The sequence below is a fragment of the Zingiber officinale genome, chromosome 3B (genome assembly GCF_018446385.1).
Source record: "Zingiber officinale cultivar Zhangliang chromosome 3B, Zo_v1.1, whole genome shotgun sequence".
NCBI lineage: Eukaryota > Viridiplantae > Streptophyta > Magnoliopsida > Zingiberales > Zingiberaceae > Zingiber > Zingiber officinale.
In genome coordinates, this window is record NC_055991.1 from 126645968 (window position 1) to 126662850 (window position 16883).

Here is a 16883-nt window from a genome sequence, read left to right on the forward strand (position 1 = left end):
CTAACTCCTTATATAGAAGAAGGACCCAGGCAATAAGGATGCTTAATTATTTTTTAAATATTTAGAGTTTGATTTTATATATTTGTAAAATAAATTTAAATGGAACTTACAATCAAGTGATATTAGGATTTTAGATTGTATGTCATAAGTACTTTTGATTTATTTTGGTAATTGATGATCAACAAAAAATTTTAATAGGATCAGATCAATCATCGATGTTACTCAATCCGATTAACTATTTTTTAAAATACAAGGACCCACAAAAAACCAGAGGGTTCATGTTCTAACTTTCGATAGAACAAATCCAACGCTGATTCAACCTGTGCCTAGTGTTCGACCTAATGAATTATCAGCGAATAAGAAACTTTTATAAACTTGAGTGGGAATTATACCGCCCTAAATTGGTCTCCCATCCTTTGTCATGAGCTAATAGAGTTTTATAAATTTAAGTTGAATTACGTGGTCTTAAGCATTTTATGGTTGCAAAAATAAGCATAAAATGATGGGTCCTACCAGTTATGAGTGTATTATAAGAATGAAATTATGGTGAGGTGCATAAATAGCAACCCTGAATTTAAATAGGATATATTTCGTCCTATAAATTTGAATTTAATTAAATCCGTATTTTCTATGGTCGACTACACAAATAAACTCAGAATTGAAATATTTTCTAGTGAATACTAATTGAACAATCATCCTTATTAAAAAATATTACTCTTACTCTATTCCCTAATTTTTTAGTTGGTATTTAAGTATCTAAGTCTTGGACTCGATTAATCCTGAAATAATTAGTTTGGCTCCATTGATCATCTAGATAAATCAAAAAAATATACACAGAGATTCATCCTGACAACCAATGTTCTCAGATCCACCATTCATTAAGGAGAAAATTCTCCATAATACTTTGTAGCTGAATTTCGAACTCCAGATACTTAATCTATCATTAGAAGGTCTAACTATGGTACCCTACCTTGGGACACACTATTCCTTAGTTCAATATATAGGAAGAATTCTATAAATTCAATTCAAAAAGATTTAGGTCCCAAACAAGCCTTCAACCTGCCATTTGTTCAAGGTGTAACCTCGTCTTCGGATCCCTCTCCGACCGACGGACACCTACAACTGAAGGGCTTAATAGCAAAGGTCTGGGAGGACTCGATGACCCAGACAAAAGGTCGCACTACAATGAGGCTGGTGGATTGGTTTACCCAAGACTTAACTGCGAAAAATTTTCGACTGGCTTTTCTTTTTAACTCGAATACTACTAATAATGCTTTTCTTCATCTTTCGGGGGTTGGGATGAACGTATCCTGGAACACACGAATGAGGTACTGAGGTGACATAATAGAATTGGAATCCTCTCTAACCCCCGCCTGAATTCCCAACATGGTGGCACAACAAAGAGGTCAGACACAAGTTGACTTGCTGAGTGAGCTAGAGAGGAAAGTGTTGGTTAGTCCTACGAAAATCGTACCGGTTTCACTGTACAAAAATTTTGTACAAGTGTCGAACCTTTCCTTAAATAACCTATTGTATTCTTTAGAAGTTAAATTAGGAATCGCAGATGGAACTTAACATCATTGATTCCAAATTTAACTTATCTGTTCTTAATGGTTTAGATTTGAATCGCAAACGGAACTTAACACTATTGATTCAAATCCACCTATGTTATTAATTTCATTAAATATTAATTTCTAAAATTGGCTTCCAGGACTGCATGGCGAGGCACATGACCTTCTTGGATATAGGAGCAACCACCACCGCCTAGACAAAACCTTTTAAGGAAAGCTAATATTTAATTTCCTTAAATAACTCTAGATTAACCAAAAGGAACAATCGAATCACAAATTCGAAAAGAAGAAAACACAAACTCGAAAAACTAATTCAAAAAACTAGATCTAATGCCTCTTGTGTTTGGAATTCTTACAAAAAGAAATAACTAGCATGATGCGGAAAATAATTGCTAATTATACCTTCTCTTTGTAAACTAATGACCTCGAGATCTTCTGCTGTATTCCTCGCCTCGCCTTGGACGTCGTGTGGGCGACGATCCTCCAAGATGAACACCACCCAAAAGCTTTCTTCCTCTTCCTCTAAAATCCAGCCACCACCACCACCAAGGAGAAGAGAGCAAAGGGAAAAGAAGAAGAGAGAGGGTCGGCCACCAAGAGATCCTCCAAGCAAGAGAATAAGAGTTGTTGTATCATGAGGCCTTCTCACCCCTTCTTTTATATTACTTGCCCAAGGCAAATAAGGGAAGAATTTTTAGAAAAATTAAAATCTTGCAAGAGTTTTTCCTTTTTCCTTTTATTTTTCCTTTTCTTTCCTCTTGATTGAATCAATCACTAAATTATTGATTTGCTTCAATCCTATTTGTCGGCCCCTTACTTGGGCACCAAGCAAGGTGGTCGACCACCTCATCAAGGAAAGAATAATAATTTTTAATAAAATTTTACAAGAAGAAATTCTCTTATAAAATTTAACAAGCTCTCTTTCCTAAAGTGGATGTTAAAAAAGGAAAGTTTCAAAAATTAAAACCATGTTTTAAAATTTAAAACTTCTCTAATAAAAATTTCTTTTTTTAACATGATGATAGAAAATTTAAATTTTAAAACTTCTCTTTCTTTTTTTTTCTAAACCATGAGGATGGTTAAAAAAAGGAAACTTTTAAAACCTTTAACTTTCTTTTAAAACATGTGGCCTAATTCAAATAAGGAAAGTTTTTAATTTTAAAATCTCTCTTTTACAACTTGTAGATTTCTACAAAGAGAAGATTTTAAAAATTCAAAACACCCCTCCTTGTTTGAATTAATGTGGTCGGCCCCCTCTTGCTTGGGCACCAAGCAAGGGGTCGGCCCCTTAAGAGGATAATGTGGTCGGCCCTTGCTTGGTCACCAAGCATTGGGCCGGCCCCCTTCTTGGACAACAAGATGGGCTTATATTTGGATGGACTTGAGACTTTAATGAGACTACGACAGGGACCTAGAGGAGAAATTGATTTTGGAATTTCGATGAGCTTGAGTATCCCGTGTTCGCCCCGAACACACAACTCAAGTTCATCGATAATAACTCATTCCATTAGAGAGTTATTATCGCACTACCGCACTAATTCCAAATTATATTATGGGCTCCTTATCATGAGTGTGTTAGTCTCCCTGTGTTTAAGATAACGAATGTCCACTAATTAAGTAAGTTACTGACAACTCACTTAATTAATATCTAACTCCAAGAGTAGTACCACTCAACTTCATTGTCATGTCGGACTAAGTCCACCTACAAGGTTTAACATGACAATCCTTATGAGCTCCTCTTAGGGGCATTCTCAACCTAGATAACTAGGACACAAATTCCTTCTATAATCAACAACACACACTATAAGTAATATCATTTCCCAACTTATCGGGCATATTGATTTATCGAGCTAAACCTCACCCTTTGATAAGTCAAAGAAATAAATATTAAATATATGTGCTTATTATTATATTAGGATTAAGAGCACACACTTCCATAATAAATAAGGACTTGTTCTTTTATTATGTCAGTATAAAAAGAACTTGCCTTAATTGGTCCTACTCAATACACTTAGAGTGTACTAGTGTAATTTATTAGTCAAGATAAACTAATACTTAATTACACTATGACTATTCCAATGATTTGTTCCTTTCCACCTTAGTCGTGAGCAACTGTTTATAATTTATAACGAACTGATAACATGATCTTCTGCGTGTGACACCACACACTATTTTATCTACGATATAAATTAATTGAACAACTACACTTAGCATATAAATGTAGGTATTTGACCATTGTGATTCTTTATTTCTAAATAAATGTTTATACAAAAACTAGACTTTTAGTATACACTCTAACAGAAAGTACAAGAAGCTCGGGAACTAGCTAGCTCAGAGGCGATAAAGCACAAAAACTAGAGGCCACCCTAAAAACAAGCGAAGCCAAGCTCTGGTAGAGCTGTAAATGAACCAAGCGTTCGTGAACAAGCTTGGTGTTCGACTTGGTAAGAGCTGGTTTATGTTCGTTCAATATACATTAGATTAATTAAACAAACAAGCTTGAACAGCTCGTTAAGCTAAACAAACAAACTTGAACACATATGTGTTCAGCTCGTTAACATTCGTGAACAACGTTCGTGAACAATGTTCACGAACCATATTTATTAATAAAACTCTTTTCAATATGCTAAATAAACAATAAAATAAAATAAAATAAATAAATAAATTTAAATTATCAATCTTAATAACCAATCAAATAATTAAAAATTTCAAACAATCAAACAAGCTTGAATTGAGAGCTTGATAACATCTAAATGAACCAAGCTCAAACCAAGCTCAAGCCAAGCTCGAACCAAGCTCAAGCCAAACTTGAATTGAAAGCTTGATAACATCTAAACGAACCAAGCTCAAGCCAAGCTTTAAACAAGCTCAAGCTCATAAAAAATAAACCAAGCCAAGCTTGAACACTCATTTCAAAAGCTTAGTTCATTTTAAGCTCGGCTCGATTATCTTATCAAACAAGCTTGAACACCCCAAAGCTCGGCTCAGCTCGGCCTGTTTACAGCCCTAAGCTCTGGTTGGAAAAGGCAAGGAAGGTCCAGGCGGTGGATGATTTAGATGAAAACACTACTAAAGCTCAAGACCTCTGTAACAAACTAAAGGAGTTGAAAACTACCCATGCCTCAGATCTGGTCAAAAAAGATGTCGAGCTAGAGGCCAGGATTAAGCTTGTATTTGATTAGCAAAAAGAACATGGACACTTAGCAAACATAATTAGAGTCTCTACTGTTGATACAGTCTAACCTGGCTGTTGTTTTGATGTTGACACTGATTTAAGTTTGTATCAAATATTAATTAAACTCGGATTGATTACTGATCAAGGTTGATCAGGTGGAAGGGAAAAGTTCAAGCATGAAAACTTGGCACACGAAGTCGGGGAGGGCTCGGTAGCTCGTTCTCCGAACTAGGTCTGAGAGGGCTCGGTAGCTCGTTCTCTGGACCGGACGAAGTCAGAGAGGGCTCGGTAGCTCGTTCTCTGGACCGGACGAAGTCAGAGAGGGCTCGGGAGCTCGTTCTCCGGACTAGGTCAGAGAGGGCTCGGTAGCTCGTTCTCTGGACCGGACGAAGTCGGAGAGGGCTCGGGAGCTCGTTCTCTAGACCGGACGAAGTCAGAGAGGGCTCGGTAGCTCGTTCTTCGGACTAGGTCAGAGAGGGCTCGGTAGCTCGTTCTCTAGACCAGGAAAGCTTTAGGGTTTAGGGTGGAAAGCTCTAAAACCTACATAGGCATTGGATCGGTCTGTTGACCGATCCAGTGATACTATGGTTATTGGATCGGTCTGTTGACCGATCCAGTAATACTATGGTTAGCTGATCGATCACCAGACCGATCAGTAACCGATCAGTACCTCTCTGTGAGAATTACTGATCGGTCTGTAGACCGATCAGGAGGCAACAGATTTCGGGAGAAAGATAGGAAGATCGGTCTGTGGACCGATCCACCTATAACCTGATCGGTCCACAGACCGATCAGGGCTTTCCTGGACCGATCAGGCTATGGCCTGATCGGTCGAAGAGGATGTGGATCGGTCTGCTGACCGATCCACAACGATGTCTTTTGTTTTCTGCTATTTCTCTGCAACTTCTGATTCATCTGATTTAACCATCTGCTGTGAGCTTTTTAACTTGCAGGTTGCAGGTGTCATGCCATTGCTTAAATTCAAATTAAGCTTTATCAGAAAAATAAGACAACATGTTCTTTCTACTGTGTTTCGCTGCATATGGTGCAATTGGAGTATCAACGTTCACTGGCTGCGATCAGTTGGCAGCAGCTTGACTCTTGCTTATTGGTTTGAGCTCAGAGACACCTGTGAAGAACATGGGTTCTATTGGTGTGAGTTCAGAGAACCAGATGAGGAGGAAGAGTGATTGGCGACGCCTCAGCTTGCAGCAACGATTCGATGCAGGTTGACAGTGATTCGGTCCAGGCTGAACGCAGTGAAAACAGAGGCATAAGAAGAAGGATGAAGAGAGAAAAAAAAAAGGATAATAGATGCATTGAGAACTCTCTATCGATCAAGCAAGTGTGAAAATCTTTTGAGCTCTTGGCTGAGAAGCAGCTTCGGCTTTGCGCTATGTTTTTCACTGTCTTCTTCTTCGCGTGGCCATGAGCATTCTCTTCATTTTTTCTTTAGCCAGCCACTGATCATTGAAAGTCTTGTGCTCTAGTTACTTATCTTTGGAGACTTTGTGGAGAGGTTACTCCACCAAGAAGGAGGAACTCTTTAGCCAGAATTTATCTGGGGTGTGATCTACCGAAAGATCAAGGGATCGTCCACCTTACGGACACGCCGAGAAGTAGGGGCAAGTTTGTTGGTTGCTACTCGGAAAACCTATAGGTTCCACTGTACAAAAATTTTGTACAAAGGTCTGAACCTTTTCCTAGCTACCATGTGTTCTTTTAAATTAAATTTTGGATCGCCTGCGGAACTTAACACGTTTGATCCAAAACTTAATCTATTTGTTCTTTTAGGTTTTGACTTGGATCTCCTGCGGAACTTAACACGTTCGACCCAAGTCTCATAAAGTTATTAATTCCATTAAATATTAATTTCCATAAAAGGTTCCCAGTACTGACGTGGCGAGGCACATGGCCTTCTTGGATATGGGAGCAACCACCACCGACTAGACAAAACCTTTAATAGAAAGCTAATATTTAATTTCCTAAAATAACTTTAGGTTAACCAAAGAGAGCAATCAAATCACAAGGAAAAGAAAGAAACAAAAGAACACAACTTCGAAAAAACATATTCGAAATTCTAGAACGTAAGCCTCTTGTATTTAGTATTATTTCCATAAATAACTAGCATGATGCGGAAATAGAAATTACTAGTTATACCTTGTAGAAAAACCTCTTGATCTTCTACCGTATTCCTCTTCTAACCTCGGACGTTGTGTGGGCAACGATCTACCAAGATGAGAAACCACCAACCACCTTCTTCTCCTCCAAGCAAAGTTCGGCCACAAAGGAAGAACTTTACCAAAGAAGAAAATCAAAATACTAACCAAGCTCCAAGATATGCTAGCTTTCTCTCCTTCTTCTTCTTCTTCTTCTTCTTCTCCAAGTAGTATCCGGCCACCACAAGAACTCCAAGAAAGATGAAATATTCGGCCACCACAAGAGGAAGAGAGGGAGAGGGTAATGGCCGGCCACAACACCAAGGAAAAAGGGAGAGAAAACAATAAAGGTTGTGTCTCATGAAGGCACCCCTACCCCTTCTTTTATATTCCTTGGCCTAGGCAAATTAGGAAATTTATTTACAATAAAATTTCCTTAATTTCCTTGACATGATTTATTTGAGAAAAATAAAATAAAATTTCCCAAATAAACTCTAATGGCCGGCCACATCAAGAGGAAGCAATTTGGACAAGTTTCAATCAACAATTAAAACTTTCCTTATTTGTTTCCGGAAATTTTAAAAAATAAAATTTCTCTTTAAAAATCTCTTCATGGTTAATAAAAGGAAATATCTATAATTTTAATTTTATTAACATGTGAATAATTTTAAAGAGAAAATAAAAACTCTCAATCTACAAATAAGGAAAGAGATCTAATCTCTTTCTTTAATCTTTGTAAATCTTTTACAAGAGAGATATTTTAATTTTAATTCTCTTTAAAATATATCTTCCACATAATAATAAAATTTAAAATTAAATTTCTCTTTAATTTATTTTGGTCGGCCCTACTAGCTTGGGTTCAAGCTATGGCCGGCCACCCAATCTCATACCTAGGCCGGCCCTAGCTTGTTCCCAAGCTAGCTTGGCCGGCCCCAGGTGGGTATAGAAGGTGAGTATAGGTGGGTATAGAACTCTATAAATAAGAGGCTACGATAGGGACCGAGAGGAGGAATTGGTTTGGTCTCCGATAAAATTAAGATCCCGTGTTCGCCCAACACACAACTTAATTTTATCAATGATAATTCATTCCACTAGAGAACTATCATTGAACTACCGCACCAATCCCAAATTACATTTTGGGCTCCTTCTTATTATGAGTGTGTTAGTCTCCTGTGTTTAAGATATCGAATGTCCACTAATTAAGTGAGTTCTTGACAACTCATTTAATTAATGTCTAAGTCCAAGAGTAGTACCACTCAACCTTATCGTCATGTCGGACTAAGTCCACCGAGGGTTTAACATGACAATCCTTATGAGCTCCTCTTGGGGACATTATCAACCTAGTATCTCTAGGACACGGTTTCCTTCTATAATCAACACACACTATAAGTGATATCATTTCCCAATTTATCGGGTTTATTGATTCATCGAACTAAATCTCACCCATTGATAAATTAAAGAAATAAATATCAAATATATGTGTTTGTTATTATATTAAGATTAAGAGCACACACTTCCATAATAACCGAGGTCTTTGTTCCTTTATAAAGTCAGTATAAAAGAAACGACCTCAAATGGTCCTACTCAATACACTCTGAGTGTACTAGTGTAATTATATAGTCAAGATAAACTAATACCTAATTACACTACGACCTTCTAATGGTTTGTTCCTTTCCATTCTGGTCGTGAGCTACTGTTTATAATTTATAAGGTACTGATAACATCATCTTCTGTATGTGACACCACATACTATGTTATCTACAATATAAATTAAATGAACAACTACAAACAAATGTAGATAATTAGACCAAATGTGATTCTTTATTCATAATGAATGTTTACAAAGCTTAGGCTTTCAGTATACACTCCAACAAAGTTATCCCCGAACCTCGTATATACTGGTGTTAGTGGTGTTTGTCTTTCTTTTTCCTTTGTTTATATTTTTGTTTGCATATTTCCGTTGCGCTAACGATTTGTAGGAAGAAATCTTTTAACTTTTAGAGGAGGCTATTCACACCCCCCCCCCTCTCTAGCCATCCGAAGATCCTAACATCTACGAGCCGAGCTAGAGGCTACGAGGTCCGAGCTGACGACCTTTAAGTCTGAGTTATTAGGGACCTCATCCAAACTGGTAGCATTACAAACCAAGTTGGCGGATTACAAGGCGGGGGAGAATTAGCGCTTTGAAGCCAAGAGAGTGGCCTACCTGCACTTCTGACATTTTTTACATGTCACTTATCACCTGTGCCAACAAAATATTCCTCTATGGGGTCGAAGAAGCCTTTAAACAACTCCAAGAAGCTGGTTATTTAACATTTGAACGCCCAACCCGCTTCCTAAACTGACAGAAGGTTTGGACGAGTTCCTTGAAGATTTAGTCCCAAATTTTAAGTAATAATTTTTGGCTCACTCAATCTTGTATTTTGACCCCAATGAGGGCAACAAACTTCCTTGGGCATGTACTTAGGTTCACTAAATTTTATTAGCTCCCGTTCTTTTTCCTTGTCATTTAATGCTGTTATTTCTCTTATGTTTTTGTGAGTGCTTGCGTGTCTGTGAAGAGGAATAACCTAGTTTTTGTCCCTTTGCGTCAGGTGGATAATAAAGTCGGGTCTACCCTCGCAGATAGTGGCATCCTGAACAGACGACAATTTTCATAAGTACTTAGCAAGTAATGATTCCTATGCATCGAGCGATGAATTACTATTGTCGATTGAGCGGTAAATCAAGCAGTGAACCTACTGATAAAGTGGGTGGTTGTGTCCCATTAAGAACTTGACCTACATATGTCCGATCAGGTTGAGCTTGTATGTTGGGAGCCCTGTCCGGATGTCCGACCGGCTCTTAGGTCAGTCGGATACATATTGAAAGTCATCCCATGAGAGTAGGGAGCAGAGCTCTATGGTCCAACCGGCTCTTGGGCCGGTCAGCTTTAGATGACTGTTAGACGCAAATAACGAGTTGAGAGATCTTTATTGATGTGTGATGGCGCATCAAGATAATTATTTGTCTATTACATCTGTCATAAAGGCCCTTCTCCTACTATTGTCATATGTCTATCAACTTCAATTTTCTAGACATATACATGACTTTGTGTATGGATAATGGCCCATTTCTCTTCTAATCAAATAGATATGACAATTAGCCCACCTTTTTACCCTCACAATTCAACGGTTTATTTTAAAGAGGTCTATAGGGTTTCTTTTTAAAACGCCCTAATAACGTCACTCATCCTCATTACGTTCTTTTTTTTTCTACGACACTAGCTAATTCCTTGTTCCGATAAGTTCCTGCAGGTTCCCTCCTTATTTCTTCATTACCCTTAGATCTCACACACCGAATCGACCATGAATATTCATGGGGTACGGTGCATGTTGATTACCTTGGAGTTTAACGAGGTAGACCTGGAGCATCTCCGTTTCACCTCTACAGTTCTTGTCATTTTGCACATGATTATGCCAAGTGACCAGGATCATCCCCATGTTCCCCCCACTAGTTACATGTCCTTTTTTAAGGACCAAGTCCTGGTTGGCCTTCGTTTCCCCATTCCAACATTCTTCTCCAAAATAAGCCGGTATTTTCGTATCCCTCTCCAACAATTAGTCTCAAACTCCAATCGTCTTCTATGTGGAGTTGTGATTTAGTTTCATTTGTGTGTAGTCTCTATGACCCCCCAAGTATTCCATTACTTCTATTACCCCAAACAACTGGCCAACAGAGTTTTTCATTTCCAATCTCGTTCGAGAACTACCTTTTTTTAGATAAAATGTCTTCCCATCACAAAGACGGGAAGGACAAAAACTTCTTTTTCAACTCCGAGTACCGATATTTTGGCAGATCGGGTGACAAATGGATCTCCCAGTTTTGCCAAGCTAGGTGATTTCCATAAGAAGCTGACATTTAGTGAAGCTTTAAAGTGACTAGCCAGTCTAAAGTTTGATATTCCTAAATTGCTACAAGAGGAATTCCTTTATATTTTTGGCCCGAGTTCAATCCAATTTGAGCTGCAATTTTCTTTTGGTAAGAAACTTTAACTCAACTTCCATCATATTTCTAATTAAGACATTCTCATCCTTTCTACAATGGAGACTTTGTCTAGGGCCCTAGTGTCAGCGAACTTGAGGATGGATGAACCCGAGCAAAACCCATCCTGGCTGAGTGGGAAGGCCCACTGTCCGGTCGTTCTCAAGTACCAGAGGCGACCTTTAAGTCCCTAAACTCGGATGTGCCACTTAGAATCTGGCGCCAAATATGCCAACCTGCCACCCAGGCTTTAGTCGAATAGGCAGGGACCGAGAAGGACAAACATGCCCCATGCTCCCTCCACTCAAGGGAAACCCCCAATTGAAACTAGCCACCCTACTTTAGAAGGGTAATTTTCTTCGCAGCCGACTGGACCTGCTCACTCTAGAAGGGGCATTTTCTTAGCGTCCATCCCGGTTGGCTGACCCAACCCCTAGTGCCTCTTCTTCAAGGCCAGGTGCATCCCATGGGTTCGAGCGTCAATTTACTTTTTCCTTTAATGTGTCGTCCAAACAAGGGATGAGCTCCTATCCCCAGCCAACCTTCGGGATGATGATACTAAAAGGGCTATTAGCGAACGCATGGACGAACTCTACGGGATGAGAGAAAAGTCGCTCTGTACCTGAGTATGCATATGAATTGCTCAGGATGCTATCACAATAAGTTCTTGGTTTCTTCCCTTTAATAAATATGCTTTTTAACAACATTTATTTTAGTTCTTTGCTATCGGGTAAAATCTGAGCCAACTGACGGTGGACTTGTATTGGGCCAATAAGATTTTAAAGGACTACATAGAGGAGTTGGAACATCAGCTCTTGCTACAATTCTAGAGGTGAACAAACTGCAACAAGAGGTGACAACCGAAGCAAAACTATTATCTCAAATAGAAGCAGCCCTTGAGGAGGCTCAGTAGGCAATGGATAGCCAGAAGGCTGCAAAAAAGAGACTTGAAATCTAGTTGTAGATCACAAGGCTAAGTTTCAAGTTGAAATTGTAGTAAAGGTCAAAGCAGTATCTGATCTAGCGCAAATAACTACTGTGTTGGAGGAACTAAAGATTTCTTACACTTCAGAATCAGTCAAAAATTTCTAAGAATTAGCAGTCAAGGATCTGCTGATATTAGACCAACAAAGGAATTTGAACTCGATGGAGATCCAACTAGATTCACAAGCCAAGTTGGACTCTGCCAGATCCCAATTGATGACTTTCGGAACCGAGCTAGCAGCTTACAAAGTGGGAGAGGATAACTCCCACCTACTCGGCTTCTGTAAGCGTTTAAGGAGAGGTCGGCCAACTGATCTTCTCATTCAGCCAAGAGGGCTTAGTGATAATGAATATTTTTATACATTATTTTGGCTCTTATACTTAGCATTTTTACCATCTCATATGCTTAATTTTATGTTTATACTATATTTTATTAGTAGAATTAATTTTAGGCTTAGTTGTAAATTTCCTACAAATTTTGGAATTCAATTTCATATTTTTATGTGATTTTGCAGGAAATTCAAAGAGCCATGGATTAGGATCGAGCCGGATCAAATTTGGTTTGATTTGGAGGTCAAATGGAGGAGATCAAGCTGAATTAATATGAACCATTAATCAAAATCTAGTGAGATCCTGCCCCTTCAGTCAGATCAAGTGATCTAACCCTTCATCCTCATTTAAAGTGATCTGGACCATCCATAGAGATCATCCTCATCTAAGGGTTCGTCAAGAAGTGGAGCTTCAATTCAATGTGATTCCAAGTCCAATTTCAAAAGACCCAATCCAATCCTCAAGCCCACTTTTAAAGCCCAATTCAAAAACCCAATTTCCCTTCTCTTATTGGATTCAGATCCCTTTCCTTACCCAAACCCGGCAACCCGTTAAGAAACCTTTTCTCACCTGCACAGCACAGTGCCCGCGCCCTCTGTTCGCGTTTCTTCTGCAGCAGCTAGGGCTCACGACTCCTCCCACCTGCGATTTTCCTTTTCCTTTCTCTTAGCAACCGGCCGAAGGCTTTTCTTCTCTGCCCTTGCCGTCGGCCGACCATCCACAGCCACCCTTCTCTTCTAGATTTCAATCGGCGAGTGACAGTGGCATTCTTCTCGACGGGCAGCAGATTTCGACAGCGAGATCCGATCATCCACCTCGCAGGAGGGGTTCTCCGATGAGATCCTTCACCTTCCGGCACTTTTCCAAGTCTCCACCATTTGGGGTTCAAGCGGCAGCGGCAGAGGAGTGGCGACAGTCCAGTTTTTCATGTCAACTTCCATCCGAGGGGTTTTTCGGTGGAAGATTCGTATCATCCCATTATCGTTGTCGAAGTCAACAGCCACCGGCAGGGTACTACTGTTCACCGACTTCGGGGTTTGATCGACGGCTCTTCGTGTGACGACGAGTGTAGTCGTTGGTATCGGTAGTTGAAGTGTGAATTGTGGTTGGATTAATTTAGATTTTCTTAGTTTAATTCTATTTCTTTTATCATTGTTGATGTTTGTGTTGAATTGTGGTTGAATACTTGTATTAACTTGATCTTCTATGTTTAAATTGGATGTGTTATGTTCAATTTGATTAATGCTCACAACATGTTCAATGAAATGCTTCAACCAATAGTTAGGTTTAATTTGATGCATTTTAGTTTAGTTAATTCTTGCTTTGCCCTGTTCTTTCAATTTCGTTAAGTTCTAGTTTCAATTGAATGCAATTATGATAGATCAGTTTACTTTTTGTTTCATGCTTTAGGTTTCGTTACATGTTAATTCGTTAATGCTTTACTTTATGTTGTCATTTTAATTTCTGCAATTGTAGTTATGTTAGATTTAGCTTTCCTTTACTTGCATTGTCTTTTATTTACTAGGCTAGGTTTCATTTAATGCTTTGTCATTTCGTTCCTTAGTTTTATCGTATTGATGGTTAATCTATAGCGGAGTGTGACAATGCGTTGTGGATTAATTGTTAGCACTTAGTTATATTTCATTTAAGCATTAAATTTTTTTTTGTACTTATTCTGCTTTTAATTTGGTAAATTTAGAATCAAAAACCCAAACTCATTTCCATATTGAAAACCCCCCCAAAAATATAAATAACATACGATCCTAAGTTTATCACTTACCGTTACATTAGTTGGCGGACGACCCGAGTCATTTCTATGCTACATTAGCGTAGGAAGGGTTCGGTACTTCATTATTTGATGTCCAATTCACGACAAATTGGGCTTAATCAAATTGGCATCGTTGTCGGGGAAAAGTAGCCGTGATTGGTGATCTTAGGATTATTTTTTTTTCTATTTTCTCTCGTCTGTTTCCGTTGTGGTTGCAAAAATTTAAAAACATTGTTAGGGTTTAATTATTTCATCTCTTGTATGCACGTATTTTATCTTGTATATTTTTCTGTGTCTTTTGATGATATTTGCATGAGTGTTTCAGGCAAGACCAGGAAATTTCTTGTATATCATTAGCAGTTTCAATGTGATCAGAACCTCAAATTTGATGAGCAACATGGAGAATACTAAAAAGACTCTCAGAGAATTTTGGGCACTAGATTTGTCAGTTGATTCATTCTGCATCCGGTATTCTGATTTAAAGACAGACTTCGAGCTATGGACTATTGTACATCTACTACCGAAGTTTCATGGACTTTCTAGTGAAGATCCCAACAGACACCCGCAAGAATTGGATATGGTGTGCTCTTCATGGAACCCACTTGGCGTATCAGAAGAAGACATCAGACTTAGAGCATTTCCTTTTTCTTTATCAGATTCAGCAAAAGATTGGTTGTATTGTCTCCCACCCAATTCAATTTCCAACTGGATTGAGATGAAAAAATTATTTCTAGCAAGGTTCTTTCCAGCTTCTAGGATTGCAGCTATTCGAAGGAGTATTTGTGGAATCCAGCAATTCACAGGAGAACTGTTTCAAAATTATTGGGATAGATTTAAAAGACTTGTTGCTAGTTGCCCTCATCACCAGATAAGCGATCAACTACTGATTATATACTTCTATGAGGGATTGCTTCTCATGGACAGAAGTATGGTTGATGCAGCTAGTGGGGGGCTCTAGTTAACAAGACATCTACTCAGGCCAGAGAACTTATCAAGATTATGACTATCAATTATCAACAGTATGGGACTAGACCGATGATTGCTAAAGATGTTCATTCCTTTGCTAGTGTATTCCCAACCAGGATCCAGTATCACCAACTTGATCCTCAGTATTATCAGACTCATCAGTAGAACAAGTATAATTCAATTGCAGGATTCGGGTATGGGAACACACAACAAGGGACTTCTAAGTGGCCCCAATTTTATCAACCTTACTTTCAGCACCATCAGCCTAAGCAGCATTTTAGGGAGCAGTCACAATAATTTTTGCAACATCAAGAAACACAATTTCAGTCAAGGACATATTCATCGACACAGTTACAATTGTTATCAGATCAACCTACTACATCAATTCCCCAGGAGATGGATTGTAGAGTTTGTGATTTTCCTGATCTTAATTCTGTTTCTCTACATGACTCTTCTAGCTTTTTACATTGTGATGTTGTAGTTGATCCTGATAATATTTTTGTTGATGATATTATCGTTCTAGATATTCTTGATGTTGCAGGAGTTATTGATGATGATGGAAGTGTAGGGGAGACCCAAGAATTACTTCCTTTGATTATTCTACCACCAGTTGAGTCTATTGTGATTGTACTTAGTGACAATGGAAGTGTAGGAACGTCTCAAGAATCACTTCCGTTGATTGAACCTGATCCAGAATCAAATCTTTTACCTGATCAAGATGATGCCACATTCATTATTCTTGACCCTCCAGGTACCTTTCAGGATGGTAAGGTCAATATTTCTTCTGAATCTTTAGAAAATTCCATGGAGGTAATTGAGTTTGATTTTATTCGATGTGATACATCTTGTGATTCATGCTCTGTTGAATTTGTTAATATTTCTAGTCCTTCTCACACAACATGCGCGCAGGGAATCCATCCTTTTCTTTTTAGTGCACAGGATTTCTACATACATTTTATTTACAATCAATCACGCAAGGATGCATTTTACCACTTGTAGAAAACTCTAACACTTTATGCAATAATGAAGCTTCTGGAGTTGACACTCCAACTGAACCGACTTCGGCCACCGGAGAAAATTTTTAAGGAGACGAAGGTGGAGGGAGCATTGTTCACTTCACCTACAACCATTCCACTTCTAGATTGGCTTCTGGAACTGAATCGACTCCGACCACCGGAATTTCAGGGGAGTTGGTTCCATCTCACTTCTCTTTTTTGTTTGCTTGTATATATTTCTTTCCTTTGTCTGCTTTATTTGTTTTTGCATGGTATTTCTTTTCTTATCTTGCCTAGTCGTGTTTTCATAATAAATTCCCTATGCATTCTTTTTATCATTTTCGAATTTGTGAAAGCTAGTTAAATTTGATTGTCAAATTTGATGATTTATTGTCATGATTGGATTCTTGGATTGCATGTGATTACAACTTGATGATGAATTTCATGTTGGTAAATTAAGATGATAATTTTTTATATACCTAGTGAGGATATGTTTAAGCCTATTATTCCTATTGATGTGTGATGCACTGGTGGTTAATGCTACTCTAGAACTTGCTTAATTCTTTCGAGACCACATTATCATAGGTTTGTATGATTTTTATGAAGACTATCTCACTTGTTTTTATTTATCCCTTTTGTTATCACATGTTTCTTAAAAAAATTTCATATCATCCATCATATCATTCTTTTCTCTCTTCCATTTATTTCCATTTATTTCACTCTCTTATTCTCTTAGGATGTGGATATTTTTGGATGTTACATGATGAGTGTTTTGCCCAAGACGGACAAAAGTTTAAGTGTGAGGGGAGAGAAATAGCTTAGTGTAATTTAGGAGAAGCATAGGTGAACCATGCTTGATCAACATAGGTGAGTCATGCTAGTTATCATTGTATTTGAGCTATTGTTGATGTT